This window comes from Sander vitreus, chromosome 14 (assembly GCF_031162955.1).
Source record: "Sander vitreus isolate 19-12246 chromosome 14, sanVit1, whole genome shotgun sequence".
NCBI classification, from domain to species: domain Eukaryota; kingdom Metazoa; phylum Chordata; class Actinopteri; order Perciformes; family Percidae; genus Sander; species Sander vitreus.
The window spans coordinates 11,061,737-11,078,950 of record NC_135868.1 but is presented as its reverse complement, the minus strand read 5'-3'; the positions used below and the strand labels follow the sequence as shown (position 1 = coordinate 11,078,950).

The 17,214-nt window shown below is 42.8% G+C and overlaps 1 protein-coding gene across 7 annotated transcripts in view; it reads left to right on the top strand.

The window, feature by feature from the left end:
* rbms3 (RNA binding motif, single stranded interacting protein) overlaps positions 1-17,214 on the top strand; it is a 285,669-nt gene that overhangs the window by 97,557 nt on the left and 170,898 nt on the right. The window lies entirely within an intron of this gene.

Genomic DNA, 17,214 nt, shown 5'->3' with positions numbered 1-17,214 from the left:
CTGGCCTTGGCTGTGATGGTTTCAGATGGCAGATACCTCGTTGGAGTTTGGATGTCTATGTCAGCGTGTATGTGTGTGACTGTTTGTGTGTCTGAGTAAAAGATCAGGGATCAAGGCTTGAGTTAGTCCAGCCTACCAGACCGTTACTGGGAGCTGTCCAGTAACCTCCATCCATCCATCCATCCATCCATCCACCCATCCCTCACCTGCAAACTGATGAGATCTTGATGTGATACAGTGCAGTGTATTGTAACGTGTTAAATAACACGCATACTAGGTTTTGTGGCTTTTGTTAATCAAAATAACTAACAGACAGCTTTTAAAACAAATGAGAGAATTAGGATCCACATTTAATTTACTAATTAAGTATTGGCAAGCTGAATGTAGGCCTTTGTTTAAAGGCTTCGATGCCACTTTTCTGATTGAGGCAAATAAAACATTTAATTATAAAGTTGCTATTTCACTAACCAGCACAAAGGTCTCATTGTAGTGCTTTAGAAAGAGGGGACAAACAGGTTATGAACCCTGCTTTTGTTACAGTGATGGTCGGTATGATTCTGACGGAGAGCAGGCATGAGGAAGGCTGCCCGTGTTTGCTCTAGCTGTAGTATGCATCAGTGCCTCTGGGATGGAAGCCCAGGCCTGGGCGCTGATGACTGCCAGGACACTGGCTGGGAACTCTACCCAGACATCATCAAGGGATTAAAATGGAAGCCTTTTGAGGATTACTATTTCTATTTGTTTTTCTACCACATGTGTAACACTAATTTCTGTCTTGTGCCGCTGTGATGCACCAAGATGGCTGAGTGTGCAGTTAGACTTTGTGCAATAGTTAAGTCTCATGTGGTTACTAATGTAACTAATGTATGTGATATTGTTTGTTTAAACAAAAATCACAAATATATGTTTTTCTTTTCTTTTAATTCACATATTTATATTTATCTCCCATTGCATGCATGGAGGAATATATACTGTGGTGTATCAAACTTGACCCAAATGTGCCCTTAGCATGGAGTATCAAAACGTATCGAGTATTGAGAGCTGCCATTGATTGATTTGACAGATTTTTAAACTGGTTTACTTATTCTGTAATCAGATATTTCCTGATCTCGATAAGGAAACTTTTCTAACTCGTTATTTAACACTGGAGGATTGAGCAAAAAAACAAAAGTTATTAAATTAAAAGTGTTTCCCTTTATGAAAGGTTTCGAAGAAAAATAATGTTTTGATATTGGCTCAGCTGTTTTATCCACAGCCGTGTCGAAACACTCAAATTACCACACACAAATTAACGTTAAAATGTGGCAAATTTCCCCCATTTACAGTATAGCAAGGAAATAAGGCAGAAAGAAAATGAGTTAGTGAAAAGAATGTATCAACAAAATTTATAAAGCACAAAAAAGCAAAATACCAGTTATGTTTTACGTGGAGCTGGATTGTGAAGCAGTGCGCTTCCAGCAGGGACGACCTGCCTGCAGCCCCACCTGGCAGTCCACTAGCTCTCACCCTGATTTATAGTTTAATACATTTGTGCTGCTGCCATATGGCTTCCCCCTCCCTGCCACCCCCCTCCACTACTCCTTCCATCATCCCCCTCTCCCCTCCCTCCCCTCTTCTCATATCTCAGAGTTGCTCATCTCGGGGGCCTCTCAATCAGGGCTTGCCCCTCCATTCCCCCCTCCCTCCCTTCCACTTTTCTTTTCCTCTCTTCCTGCCTCCTCTTGCTTTCTGCGTGCCTGCACTGTTGCAACAGGGCCCCTTGCCTCCTTCGCCGATGCTGCAGTTCACTCCCAAGGTCAGCGCAGATCCGATCTTGCTACCGTCAGCGATTGATCCTTGAGCGAGCCGCTAGGGTCCTGTGTCATGCAAACGAGACCCATAGTGTGGGTGGGAGGGAGAAAAGCTTACATTTCTGTTTATAAATCAGCCGTCAACATTCATATTCATTTTCATGGTTGGTTAACTTAGCCAGTGGCCTCGTAGGTTGATGTGATAAACCCATAGACAGGATCAGTAGGAGAAAGGGAGGCGGGCAGAGAGGCCAGAGGGCTGTGGAGCACTACCTCGCACTCTCATTAATGGCCATTGATAGCTCGATTCCGGGGCCTTGGCTTGTAGGCTCAGTCCACACAGTCGACAAAATCGCACATTAGTCACTTTGGCACACACATCCACACACATTCACTGCTAGTCCCCTTTTTTTGCACACGTACACTCCACTCCGATTTAGTCATCATTCTCAAATCACACAGGTCTTTCTATTTAGCTTCGTTGCTGCATTCTCAAGGTATGGCCTCATTCTCCTAAGAGATGTGGGCGGGGGGCATAAATATCTTGAAGGGACCGGGAGGGGGAGGGGGTGTAACTCATACTAAAGTGTTGCCATTCTCCTTCTCTCGCCTCCATTTTATAACGCATATCTGAGATTCTATGCATAAAAAATGTATAGAACATCTGTGCCCAGTTATAAATAAGGACTATATTGTAAAGATAGGAGCTAACATTGTCAGAGTAAACTGAGACGCCTTCTGAATTTGGGGTCCCTTCATTCCCCGTCTGCATTTGTATTATATTCTAATTTAAGTGTTCTCTGATGCTGTCCAGCATGAGCTAGTCAGCCCAGATTAGAATGTGAAAGTCAGAGAATGAGATGAAAAGATAACATTTGGCTTTCTATTGATTAGTGCAGTGGAGCGTAGCATGTGCTTCTCTTTAGCGGAATTATTGATTCCTGAAAGAGGATTTGTTTGTCTGTGTGTGCACGTTTGCATGTCAGTGTGTGTGTGACTTTTATACAAGGTTATGGGTATGGGTGGGTGGGTGTGTGTGTGTGTGTGTGTGTGTGTGGTGTGTGGTGGTGGTGGGGGGGTATTTCTGCCTTTTCCCAAGCTGATTAATCTGTGGAGTCATTTGCAAAAATTCTGCCTTTATTCAGCCTGTGTCTTTCCGTGTGAGTTTGATGTGTAGTGCTGTTCACAGCTTGCCCGTGCATTCAACTTTAATGATAGGTAATAGATGTGCATCATAAATGAGAAAATTACAGTAAAACGCCTCGCTCTGGCCGGGCCCCTCCCCTGGCCCACGAGAACAATTACAGCACACAGATAAATTATTGTTATTTCATGATAGTGTTTAGGAACGAATATGAATTTCAGCTAAATGTGTGCACTAAGTGCCCGTTAGTCTTGGCATGCATCGTATCTAATTTTCTTTCAATGACAAGCATTTTTAGTCCTCCGTTTCATTATTACGCACACAACTCTCAAAAGAACTCTCAAATGAATGATAATTTGGCTTGAAAACCTGCAGTACATTCTGCCTGTGTTGGGAAATGTAGTCGGCTTTACTGTCGCTGCATGCACACAAGTTACCTGACACTGCTGTACCCTTGTGCTCTTACACCACTGATAGGCTAGGTCATTACATGCCTAATGTCAGCCATCTCACACACACACAAACAACAAACAGACACACAAGGATGCACTGGAAAAAGTATAAACACAAGCACACACACTTGTGCTGTGGTTGTGATCTGGGTGCAGGCAGGCGTCTGTGTCACAGTCAGACTAGTACATGCAGAACTCGAGAAGCCGAGAGGGGCAGATTGAGGTAGATTTAGCAGCGGCTAATGTCCCTGGCCTAAAGTAAACACCAGTCAATGGAGCCCTTTGAGAGGATATGTGCCTGTGTTTGCCCCTGCCATAGGCACCATTTACACTCTGTCTAATTCTTTAGAATTGGAGGAAGAGATGGAGGGAAGGGGTGTATGCATGTGAGGGAAAGAGAAAGAGAGACAGAGAGCGGAGGGGTGGATGTTGTAGGGAGGGACCAGTTAAAAGCAAGGAAAAGGGTTTGGTTACATTAGACGGGGTGATCCATTGTGCTCCAGAAATAACAACAGAGCTATCTAAATCCTTCTTTAATGCCTCGATAGAGGAGAAAGAGAAGCACAGAGACAACAAGGGAGGGACAGATATACATAGACATGGAGAGCAAGTGAAATCAAAGGCGGAGAAAAAGGACCACTTTCCAAAGTCTTTCATCAAATCAGTTATCAGTGGCGTAAACCTTAGCTTGCAGCTTAGTCCTCTCTGTCTCTGCTGATGTGGATCTGCTTTGAAGAGTTTATCAAGGGCTTTTAGGGCTGAAAAAATGCACTTCTTATATTACATTTACTAAAGCCTGTCCTGTTTTGAGCCCAGGACGATATGTTCTGATTAGTACTAAGACAAGGATAGTATAACTCATTTCCCTCACTCAATTCTTTATACATGCCTCACGACTGACTGCCTGAAACAAAATACTGTCCCGCCTCGCTGTAAATCTTAACCCATCATGTGTTCTCCCTTAGCTAGCTCAAACTGGCAGGCGTTTTAGCAAGAGCTCTATCTTGCTTTCCTTTTTTTCATGTTTTTCCAATCCTTCGCCTCACATGGTCAAACCATGAAAGGAGACCTTTTGATTATTAATCAACTAATACCGCTGTTTTTTATCTGCCTGTGCCTACAGCTTTATCCAGCAGTGCAATCCCTCCATGTGTAACTGTCAGTCAATGGGGCAGACAGCTCCATTTATTTGCTATGGTGCATGTGTACATGCACAAACATGTATGCATGCACGCACGCACGCACACACACACACACACACACACACACACACACACACACACACACACACACACACTACAGCAGGGGGTACTTTTAACCCTTTTCATTTATCAACTGACAGCTCAGCCCTATCTGCACACCAATACATTAAGGCTGTGTGTGCATTATTGCTTCCCGCAGCCTCTCATACGCCACCACAGAGCAGGGTGCTGAGATTTGGCCCTCATTACAGCTGCTTTACCAGAGTGCTCTCTCATCACTGATATTCATTTTCTTAGAAGAGCAAAGGAGGGATGTACAAAGGAGAGTGGAAAAATAAATGGCAAGCTTTTTATTTTCTGTAGGCTGCATCTCTAAAGATGGGAGAAGGAACCTGTTCTATATTAATTTTGGAGTACACAGAGGGTTATAAATGTAGCCACAATGTTACGTGTGGGCTTACATTGCACGGCATGGTTTACGAGCACAGATGGTGTATAAAGTACCTGCGTGCAAATGTGTGCTAAAGAAGTCTATCAATAAGTTTGTACTTTATGAAGTTATAAGTTGTAGACAAATACTCTGCGTGTGAGACTGTGTACTTGGTATGTCATGTGGTTAGAGTGAAGGTCCTAAAACCAGGCCACATTTTTCTTCTTTACATTGGCCTCGCATTGTATCGAAGTGTCCTTGAGCAACATACAGAACTAAGTACCTGCTCACTCACTGGAGGTTGCTGTAGAAAAAAAAAAAAGTGTCTGAGATAAATGTCTAAAATATTTAAGGACGTGCTTAGTGGTGGAGCTCTTGCCCCAGGGAATCTTGTCTCTGAACTCTCCTTCCCAGGACCATCTGGAAATAACAGGCGACTCTAGCCTGTGCTGCAGGACAGAGGAACTCATACCTTTTTGTTGAAATGGGGCATATGGGGAGGACGTTGGTGGAATGAGCAGAGCACGTTTCCTTCAACTGGAAAACCTGGGTTAAGACACTTTTTCCCCACCAGCTTCCGAAAGTACTGCCGTGGGCGCACACACATAAACACAACCTTACTGGGATCATTTGTGCATCAAATAAATTGCGGATGTGAAGTTTTAACCACAGGTGGTCCTTAGTATTTGTGCATATTAGGCATAGCTTGAATTTACAAACATTTTTAAGTGCATAATATTTATTTATCCCAGGATGCGGTGCTCTTCCTTGTGACGAACTGAAATGAAACACATTTTTTGTGTGTTTTTTGTATTACTACAGAGAGAGGCATGTAGAATCAACAGCGAGAGATGGGCAAGATGCTGCTTTAGATTTAGAGCCAGATGAAATGAGACAAATGATGTGCCCTTCGAACCAACCAACGTGGCAGGACTCTACAAATACACCTGCTTTTTCCCCCCCTCTTTCTTGTTTCTTTCTATAACATAGTATTTGCCTGGAGCTGTCTCCTCTGGCCCGCTGTGTCACTCTTCTGTCGCCCTGTCAAATCCTAGCCTGGTGTTTTCACGCTCTATTTTCTGTCTCCCCTTTTGCCTCTGAGGACGGTGGGGTACAGTCTCACAATTTGTCTGTTTTTTTTTCATCTTTGACTGTTTATGTGTCCCCCTCACTTTTGCTCAAACCACTCTTCCTTGCTCCTATTTTTGCCAAGCTTCCCTTCATCTTTAAATTCTCTTTGATGTTGTCCCTCTTTGTAATTACCCTTTCCCATCCTTCATTCGCTTTTTGCGCCTCTTATTTCCGGGAGCCCCTGCTGTCTGCTGGGCATGGTGTCCTGCCATCTGTGCAGGATGACTGAGAGGCTGGAGGGACACCTCCTGTGTAGACCCCTTTAATACATACAGCCCATATTAACATACAGGGGAACATATGGGATATAATAAAAGTCAAACACACCTAAAACCTTTTTACTATTCCAAGTGAATCTAATTGTTCTGTGAGTGAGTATGGTGAATATAAAATTCTAAGTGTAAGGGGCGTATCTTAACTTACCCTAACATGTATTTGGCAAAATAATGTTTTCCATCTAAAGGAAATACATTTGAGGGAATATATAGTCGTATACTTTGTTGAAAAAGAGATAAAAGGATTACAAACCTTTTTGAAAGTTCTGTTGACTCTTGTTGCTGCTCAATAGTTACTGAATAATGTCTGCAAAGAGAAGTATAATGCTGAATCCTTTAGATGTGTGGTTCAATGCCTTAGTCTGGATTTGTCTTCATTCATGAGAATAGCACTGTTCTACATAGGGAATATTTTTGAAATGCAAGTCTGTTTGTTTCCATGTATATTGTAATTTCTTGATTGCAATGTTTGGTTTTGATGTTTCACAGCATGCTAAACTAAACTGTGAGCCCCTGTCTATCCCCAAATTAAGAGGGATGCTATGTGAACCACATAGCTGAAATTCAGAGGGAGGCACATAGTCATTTTTGTTGGCCCCATTTGAGGGGAAGATAGAGAAGAGCATAAAGGGCCGAAGAGGAGACTGAGCTGGTGGTGAAGGATGTCAGGCTGCAAGTCACGTGCCAGAGAAGGGTGAGGGAGGGGGAAGTAACTGTACCTCGTGAGAGACAGACAGGCAGAGAAGAGCTTTTGTTGTTCTCGAGTAACTGAAGCTTTCGGTGTCTGCTGCATCTGCTGCCCTACCTTTTGGCGTGCCGGTTCACGCGAAGAATGCTCAGGTTGCCGGTGTAGCAATAGCGGCAGTGGAAGGGTAGGAGGAGGTGAAGGAGGCAGCGGCAGCTCGACTTGGTAGCGTTTACTGACTCAGACTCAGCTGGGGTAATTGCTCCTGCATTTTTAACGAATGGCTGCTGCGTACACTTTGAGGAGCAGCGCCCCAGTAGATCTCTGCATGGCTCCTACTGCAGCTGAATTGCCCTTTTACCTTCTTTACTGAGGGCATCTGAGGGAGGCTGAGGCCTGCTTTATATGTTCATACCTAATCAGACGTAAATGCCTCATTATCATCACAAGCAGTAGTTATGAATTTAATATGTTAACCAAATGAATCCCTTGTATGTGTAAAGTGCTGGAAAGACAATTTTCCCATGATGATCATAATGGCACTCTCCACTGACAGTGTTGTCATTCTCTTCTGGTTTCATCTTATTATTGGGTTTTAGTCCTAGTCTGTGGTCTGCCCCATAACCAGACACATTATGGCGAACTGACAACGGCTAATAGCGATGAGCTCATAATCTAAACAGTCTACTATGTAGGCGATAGTGTGTGATTCATTAAAGTGTTTTGAAAGTCCTGCAAAAGGGAGTATCATTTTTCTATATGCAGTGCACTATATTGTATAGTTTGAAGTTTGATCTTTTTTTTTTTAGCAGCAGAGAATCAAGACTACAAACATTACAAACGAGACTGGGAAAGTCACCTGTGGAGAGAAAAAGATGGAAAGATCAGCAGTCTCATTTTCCACAGTGGTCTTTGATTTAGCTAATGACGTCAAACAAAGAAAGTCTGTTGCTATTGTAGATCTCACTGATTGAATGTGCATTTCATTTCATTTCCATTGTGGTTGCATAAACCGATGACCTGGTGTCTTTCACCTAGATACCCAGACGTGGAAAGCGGAGGAGACACCGGCCACAGACATGTAAATGGTAGTGTAGCCTTACCACTATGATTAGTGTAGGAGGCCCTGGTCGCCCCTCTCCTAAACACATCTACTGGCTGTCTGCAATATTTACTCTACACAGCTGCATTCGTAGTGGCAGGCTCAGTGAAAATACCATGTCACGCATAGCTTGAAAAATGGCTCCGGAAAAAGCCAATTCTGCCATGAATGAGGATAAGCAAATAGGCATGCGGGCTTGAATAGCTGCCAGTCCTGTCAGATTCCCCTTCTCACCAAGCCACAATGAGCTCCTATACAAATAAGGATACGTGCACCAATTTAGCGCTGCAGATGAACCTTGCGATGCCTTGTCGAGCAAGTGGGGGATTACCAAGAGCAAACAGGCCTTTCTCCCGGCTTTATTTGAGTTAAATGACTCAAGCCACCCTCTTAGATTTTGCTGAATGGTTTATCTGGCAGACCCTTCCACTGCCCGAGCCGCTTCTGAGGCCCCAAAGTGCGTGCATTAGTCAGAGTATGGAAAAACACTGAGTGGGACAGGTAGGCGGCATGAATTAAATTGCAAGGACACTGATGCAGAGAGCAAGCTGAGCCAGCAGAGTCACAAACCAGGATAAATGAAAGCCCTCGGCGTGATAGTCCAATTGGAGGAGATTATTATTCTTCACCAGTAATTAGTAGCACATAAACAGCCATTGGCAACAGAATTAAAAAGTGTCATTATGATATGTGGTCTCCATACAAGATGCCGGTTCTCTCCCTTTTTAATAGTTAATCATGTTGCCTCACAGACACCCCCTGTGCACAGACAGAGAGGATGAGGGTTCAGTTGGTAGCAGATGAATGCCTGAAAATGACTAACCTATTGGAGGGTTTGATGCAGAACACTACTTTCCCCCTGTATAATCTGCACTGACGCAAATGCTATCTTCTCTGCCTTTCCCCCCTTAAATTATTAAGGTCACCCACATTAGAGAGAGGAAGAGTAGGATGGAGAGTGTGTGTGTGTGAGAAAGGAAATGCTCGCAGGAATCAATGCTTTCACATGCATTTAAGTAAGCCAGGTCTTACTTTGTGCCTGCATTAAAATATGCACAATATTACTGGTGCAAGTTTTGAATAAATGCAAATGTTAGCATACTACTTTTACAGTCGATGAATACTGATGTTTTTATCCTCCTGTAATTTTTGTCCTTGGGCTCTTGTGAAAATGTAAGAAAACAGTGGCTTTGAAAAACAGTTAGTTACCAATTCCCTGTTTGCTTTCTTTCTCTCATTAGCTGTCTCGAGTACCCTGTGGAAGACTTCTATCCATTATTTATCTCAAGCCCCAAAAAACAACAGCTGCATGCTTGTGTAACCGCCATATGTTTAGTTTCTCCCAACATATTGGGAGGAATCATGCTGTAGGGAGCTTTATATCAACCCATAGAGAGCTGTATCAAGCCCCCATTTGAATTATTTCCTAAATGCTTTTTAGGATTTTTCAGGCTATCAATGGAAAATACAGTATAAACTTTCCTCAACAGTGAGGACTTAGACTACATCGGGCAATTAACCACGGAGGCACCTTGCCGAATATTTCCGGATGCTCCAGCACCACTGGAACCGTCAGTGGAGGGAATAGGGTCACATTAGGATTCAGCCGATAAAGCAATAAACCCTTGTAGGAGCTGCAGTCGGCGCCATTCAGAGCAGATTCTGTGTCCTCAGCACTTTCGGCCTGCAATTAATCACTAAGCTGACATTACCCCGCCTTCCTGCGAATGTTGGATAAACACTGGCAATGGTGAGCCAACGTTCCCCGCCACAGACTCGGTGTAATCGTTAAGACGACTGTTGACGCTCACGCTCTCTCTAAAATGTTTAGGAACTCTGTGCCCCAGTTAGGTAGACTTTCTGTAGAGTGCAGGATGATCTGCTGATCTATTTAGTTCTAGATAGCAGTTAAACAGCCAGCCGAAGCTACAGCAGGCGGCCCCTGCTCCATCATTGCCCACCCAAGGGTTATGGAGGATGCTTGGCTCTCACGGCTGATGTGTGGCAGCATTAACTAGCATGTCACATCTGTTTAACCCATGTGTGTCTGTCTGTGTGTGTTTTTGGCATTGTACTCTGTTTCTCTGCTGGTGTGCCAGTTGCCACAGTGATTTGTGAAATGGGAAGCATCTGAGCCTGTTGAGGCTTTATTAAGAGTATCGCTGGGAGAGTGTGCTGTATTGTTACCATAGCGATAGTTGCCATTAGTGTTTGCTTACCTAGCCTATTGTTTGACAGCGGGTCAGACAAGGCTACTAGAGAACCCTGAGGTGTGGTTCCTGTATGTTCTAATAGATTTTATTGATACTACATTTTACAAAACTTAATCAAATCTTAACCCTAGACTACCATTTCTAATGTTGCAGCTAAGCTTAATGTTTATCCATTTAAATGATCTGAAATGTTTTAACTGATATCATCAGAATTCAACAAGTAAGAGTTTATTTTTCTTTACAAATGTATAAAGAAACTCCTCATGCACACTCAGGGCATACAAGAGAAGTTTCACACACTTTTTGAAACCCCAATAAACACAATGACCCACATTCTCATGTGCATACATAACAGCCTGAGAGGAAACATGAGAGAGCAGGACGTTTATCGTTGAGGAAGGGGGGTCTGTATGTGAGGAAGGGTGGGAGCCCTACTGAGTTCACTGAGTTCACTGGAGGGGACTGACACAAAGCTCACCCTCCTGCAGTCTCTCTCTCGCCCTCTCTCTCGCTTTCCCTCTGAATAATTTATCTTATATAATTTATCTCTCTACCTCTATCTCATTCACTCTCACGCACGCACGCACGCACGCACGCACGCACAAAGATATGCAATTATCTCCTCTCCCACAAAAACACACACATACACACTTGCCTCGGGGGGTTTGTCCCGGGGCTGTGGAGTGAACAAGCTGCAATCTGCACAGAGGGAAACCTGATCGGCATTCCCTGTGCCAAACACATGAGGTCACCCTGACTGACTGATCCTGCCTGCCATCCTCCCTCTATCCCTCCACTGCCATCAGAAACATTGTATCTCTGAGAAATCAACTGCAGGATTTAAGAGATTTTCTTATTAAGGCTCATGCATCGTGGGGTCTACAAGAAATATTTGATGTGCCCTTAAGGATCATAAAGCTTTTATAAATGACCATACAGCTTTTAAAGAATACTCTGGTTTACTACAACTCAGATTTTATTTCCATAGTTTTTGCCATCAGTAATTGTACTCACCAAGTTAATTTTGAGTCGGGGAACATGGCAACATCCCCTAAAAAGATGTCAGACGTGGCAAGAAATGAGCAGTCAGACTATCATACAGGTTTTAAGCAAGCCTTTTTGGCAGAGAAAGCAAATTGTATAACCAAAACTGTCAGTTAACATCTATTGATACTTTGGTGAATACACTAGTATCAAAAAGGATAGAAATGATGACCAAAACTATTACAAAGGACTAAATAATCAACTGGAATTCTTTAATTTTTTGGCAAAAACCCAACGCATCATAATGTAATTAGGCTGTCATGCAACAGCCTCATTTTTTTCACTGGAAAAAGTTGGAGAAGGTTATTTCAGTAAAGAAAACAAAAGCAAAGTCTAATAAATCACAAACAAATCAAGAGAGAACCTAAAACTCATTTTAAACTTTACCACAACAGTATGAACTACTTGTCCCAAAAGGGGCAAAGTATCTGCCATATAGTCAGCCTGTAGTCTAGTGTGAAAAACAATACACTCTGCAATCTCTCAAAGTTGATGGCTATGAAAGGTTGGAATCTTAAAATGGAAAATGTGTATCAACTGTAAGCTCTAGAGACTTGTCTTTTATCCCAGCCAGCCCTTTGAAATACCCACCCAGACCCAAACCCAAACAATACTGTCAACTCAAAGCACCGGTCTCAAAAGGACCCTAAACATGTTCTTTAGATCCCGGCTCCTGTTCTCTTGTCACACAAGCATGCAACATGGACACCCTTGTTCCATCAACCTTACGCACACACATTCTTTCTCTAACAGACAAACATATACACTCAAACCTCCCGCCCCCTCAGGACTCACAACAGTCACCCCTAGCTCCCACGCATCTCATGTTCTTCCCATATTATGTTAAAATGGACATGCATAATTGCACTGGCGTGGTTTGTTGTTTTTGTTGGCGGTTATCAACAGCCCCCTCAGGGTCTCCGACAGAGGTGATCATTGTTGCAGGCACCACAAATCTACATCACAGCACTCACAAATACGCTGTTTCTGTGAGGTCCCATTGTCAGGATGAAGTGTTCTGGTTTGTAGAGGGGAACATTTTTTAATTTGAGTATATAATTACAGCAGGTCATACAGTATGTTTTTGCGATATCGTTAAAAATGAATAACTTCGAGGCTTAGGTGAATGCTAAGATGACATTTATTGTATCGTGGGCAGTTGTTAGTACAAAGTAACTCTTATTGTAAGCGGTAAAATGGGGATGAAATGAAGCATAGAGAGAAGTCTGGGCTTGTGAGACAGTTACACCTGTACTTACGCCAGGATACATGCACTGTCATTCTAAGGCCTAAACTTAAACATTGTAATGACATTGCAGCTGCCAATATCACTGCTGTAAGACATTTACGATGCCACTAGTGTTTAACATTCACTTTTCTGTTACCCACTCGTCACAAAGCAGAGCAAGTCAATACCAGCCTTGCCTGCATGTGTAGGCTTTTATTTTCCTGCTTGTAAGCACGGAATTTCTGTAGGCTGTAATGCTGTTTCAGATGTTTTGAGCACTCAACTACCCTGAACAACCTTCCTTCTTTCCTCCTCGAAAAGGCATTTGAGGTTGGGGTGAAGTTTTAAATAAACCTGTGGCTTGTGGCAGCTAGCTCACTCTATATGCTTTGCATATGCTAGCCGGGCACAGCCAGAGCCAAACAAGCTCTATTTGCGATCATGTTTCCAAACAGTATGCAGTCTGGAGGCTTTACATCAGGTCTAGTGCCCACATGTAGATGTTTAAGCTGGGTAAATATGTAGCTGAAACCACAGAATGTAAGGGAAAACAGCAGCTGTTAGTATATGTCAAGACTTTTACTTAATAGCATGTATATTCCTCTTTCCATAGGCCTGTTTTAACAGTATAGATGATCCTTACCACACATGTTGTACTTTGCGGACAATCGTCTTAAGCCTATAGTTATAGTATAGTTTATTCTTAATTCAAATTAAATAAATTAATTCTGGGTATTTTTAGTTTGGACATACTCACTTTAAAGACTTCATTGCAACCCTATATTTTAATGTAATATTTCTCTCTTTCACACACAATTTGACATTTGATTCTGTACGATTGCCTGTAGTTCTCTTTTTGTTTTCTCTTCATCTGTGTGCTTTCCCTCTTCCTGTTTAGTAGCACAGGTTTGTGTTGGGTGGGTTAGAGAGGGTGAGTTAATGGAGAACGTCAAACCAGCTTGTAGCGCTGCCTTGGCTTTGACCTGTGCAGATTGTGGAGTGACCCCGGTGGTGCTGCCCTGAGCCTGTAGTTAGAATCCAATCTCCTTGCTGGGATATGGTGCATGTTTTAGCAGTCGGCTTTGAAAACTTTGCCCCCTTGCCTTCTCCAAAATGTCTATCATTCCCTTAAAAAAAAAACTGTTTTCACCTGTGATGACCCGGGTTAGGAGCTTTTTTTATTGTCTCACAGGCGGCAGTGGCACATTTGTTTAATCACATTAGACCCTTTGTGTACTCTGCTCTTAGACTGTGTGAAGACAGGGACATTAGAAAGCTTTGTTCTGTCTTTAGAAAAGAGAGACATCTTGAATACTGTATATATAAAGATAACTGCTGGTTATATCAAATGTCATTTGCACTCATTGGCAGGTTGTATGTTATTAGATCGTTTTCAGGGATAATGAGGTGACTGAAGTGACGAACATAATGCCACAGCTAATCAATAGGAATATTTAGTACACTGAATTACAAAAGGACTACATCATATTTAAATGATAATTTTTAGATCCAGCACCCTTGAAGAGGGATGATTTTATCATCTCAAAAATGTCTGTCCTCATCTAGTGCTTTCAGATTACACTTACTCTTCTTCCAGTTACAAGCCTGTGAGGAATAAATTGATGGCTACAGACAAGTGACATCATTAAGGCATTTTGAGGTTAACTGAAATCACACGGGTTGTGATAGCCTGGTTGTTTAATGAGTCATCCAAAGGAGTGCTTCTCCACACCTACTGTATTTGTTTCCTCTCCATTTGGGCCTTTTGCCATCCTCGTTGGTGGTAATTGTCTGGAACGCACTGGCTATGACACAGCTATCCTACCACACGCTGAGATGCATTAGAGCCAGTTAAATGTGGCGCAGGGTGAGACTGCATCCCTGTAATTCGATAAAAGTGAATGCAGGGAAGCAAAGGAAGAGGTAGGGATGCAGAGCAGAAGGCTCACGAGTGGCTTGAGAGTGGATCGTCAGCAGCCTTTCAAGGTGAAAAGCATTAGCTACTTCCTCTGTCCTTCCATCACGTGTACACATATTGCCTTCCTTCTCACACTATTCAGCAGGTGCTTTAGTACCCGACAGTACCTCTTTGCTTCAGCCTGAGCAACCACGCTTATGCCGAATGGGACTTGATCATGCACTTGAGCTACTCAAACCTTTTCGAGTTTACAAAGGCAAAGTATTGCTCGTACAGTAGTACTGATGGAATGGTTGGAAAGAGAGAAATGTTTGACTTGAAAGGTTGACTAAGAGGATGCAAAGCAGAGCAGAGGGAGCGTTTTTAGCAACAATACGATGAAATTAAAAGCAAGTCGGAGAAACTGTGTTTAGATCTAGGGGAAGAGAGACATTGAAGATTACAATCAGGCATCAGCAACCTGCTGAGAGTCTTCAGTCTAATTCTACCGAGAGCAGATAGTTAATTCTGATGCTTATTCCACAATAGCTGGCAACTGGAGAATTCAAAATAATTCGAGTCAGATAGAGAAGTGATTAGAAAAAAAAAAATGGTGATGATGTTTTGATGAGCAATAAAACACAAGGAAATGTAGTACAGACAAAAGAGACATAAAAGATATGGACATCTGTATGTTTATTTAAACCTGGGAAATTGTCACACGTGTAAAGACATATTAGTATGTGCCAATATATCATAGAGATGGCCGATAAAGAGAGGTCATTTTGTCATGATATCAGACTGATCTCATGAAGTGGAGTATGTATGACACGCCAATTCGTCTGCCATTATTGGCGTGTTATCAAGACGCATACTCGCTTTTAAGCGTGTTTATCAACGCTGTTTGGCCTCCATTAACTTACATTACCTTGCGATTGCATGTGATTTTACGCCGTAGCGAGTAGTATGAAAGGGCGAAAATCCACGTAGGGAAGTTGGTCGGGGTGGTGGATGGGTAAAACACAGGACTTTCACCCAGGAGACCAGGGATCGTGTCCCGCGTATCACGTTTCCTTCGTGTCCCGCGTGTCACATTTCCTAAACTCAACCGTCTCAGTAAACGACAACGTAATACAACTTTTTTTCTGCCACATGGCATCGTTTTGTCATTGATTACATGCCACTTTGCAACACAGTAATACAACAGAGACCTTATTTATTGATATTGATTAATTTCGCTATTGATCGATCCAACACCAAAAATTTTTGTACCTTAAAATAATGTTTCCAAAATCGTTTCAGTGGTTCATTAACTCGTTCGAATGAGACATAAGAATAATGGTTTTGGTAACAGTAATGGACAATTTTGCTTCCAACTTGTAGGGGGACCGAAGAGGAAAAGTGCTTTGGTGCCCACTGTAAAGGTGCTGGTTGACAAGTAGCTAATGCTTGGTCTTTAACGTTAGCTAGTTCTTGGTGGGTAATAACATAAGATTACGACATCGTTCAACACACTCAGTTATTTTTAGTATGATTGTTTTGGCCACGGTTAACATCTCTGCGCTAACCCACGAATTCATCAGTAACGTTAACTGTACAGATAGACGACTAATCTAATGGTAATTTAGCCAGCTAGCACACCCCTGTCTGTCTGCCTCACTCTCCCGGCGCTGCAAGGCTTCAGTCGGGATGAGAGCTGACAACAGCCCCGGCCCGGGGACACATCCACAGTCAGCCCCCAGCTAGCTAGCAGCCAGCCACTATTATTACACAGCAATCCAAACCCGGTCAGCACTTATCTCCGGTGCTAAGGAGGCAAACAGATCCAGGCACCCTAGTCAGAACAGCGGCCATTCATAACCTTACACCCACGTTAGCATTACCGATGTCCCCCCCCTTCACTTTTAGCCGTCTTTACAGTTACCTAAATTTACCCAACAAAAGGGGGATAAGGCACCAAAACGACTAATACTAATAGTAATTTAAAGATGTGGTAGCATTGGATCTGGACGAGAAGGATAACTCTGGGAGTTGGAAGGGGTGTGTCGCGATTCTGCCTTCTCATTCCACGACGCAGGTTCGTGGAGCTGAGTGTTACGATTTTGGTTTCATATCGCATATCGTTACAGCCCTAAATGCCATATTTCATAATTTAATGAAAGCGAATCACAATCTCACAAGTCATCTTAAGGTTCCCTTTATGTAACCTTTTGTTTAGTCTTCTAGTCTCTCTATTCAATGAGCTCGCTCTGTGATGTCAGCAGGTCAGCGATCCTAAACTTTCAGTGGTATGCTGCTGGGCACCTGTCTTACTTTTTTTTTCTTCCTGTTTAGTAGGAAAATGCAAACTGCACCACCTTGTACTAATACATATATGTATACTACATTTACATAATATATACAATGCAAAACGTATTCCCTAAAGTCTTACCCAGTGATTGCTGACTGCCGAACAGACGTCAATGTATAATGCAGTGGCATCATCGTCACCATGAACACACTTCTAAGGTGTCCTTTTTTCCCGGCTTCCAGTGACACTTCATCCTTCTCTAAGAAGGAGCAGAAGGAGTGTGGGTATGGTTTGAAGGGTGAATACATCCTATCACACTTCACTCTCAAAG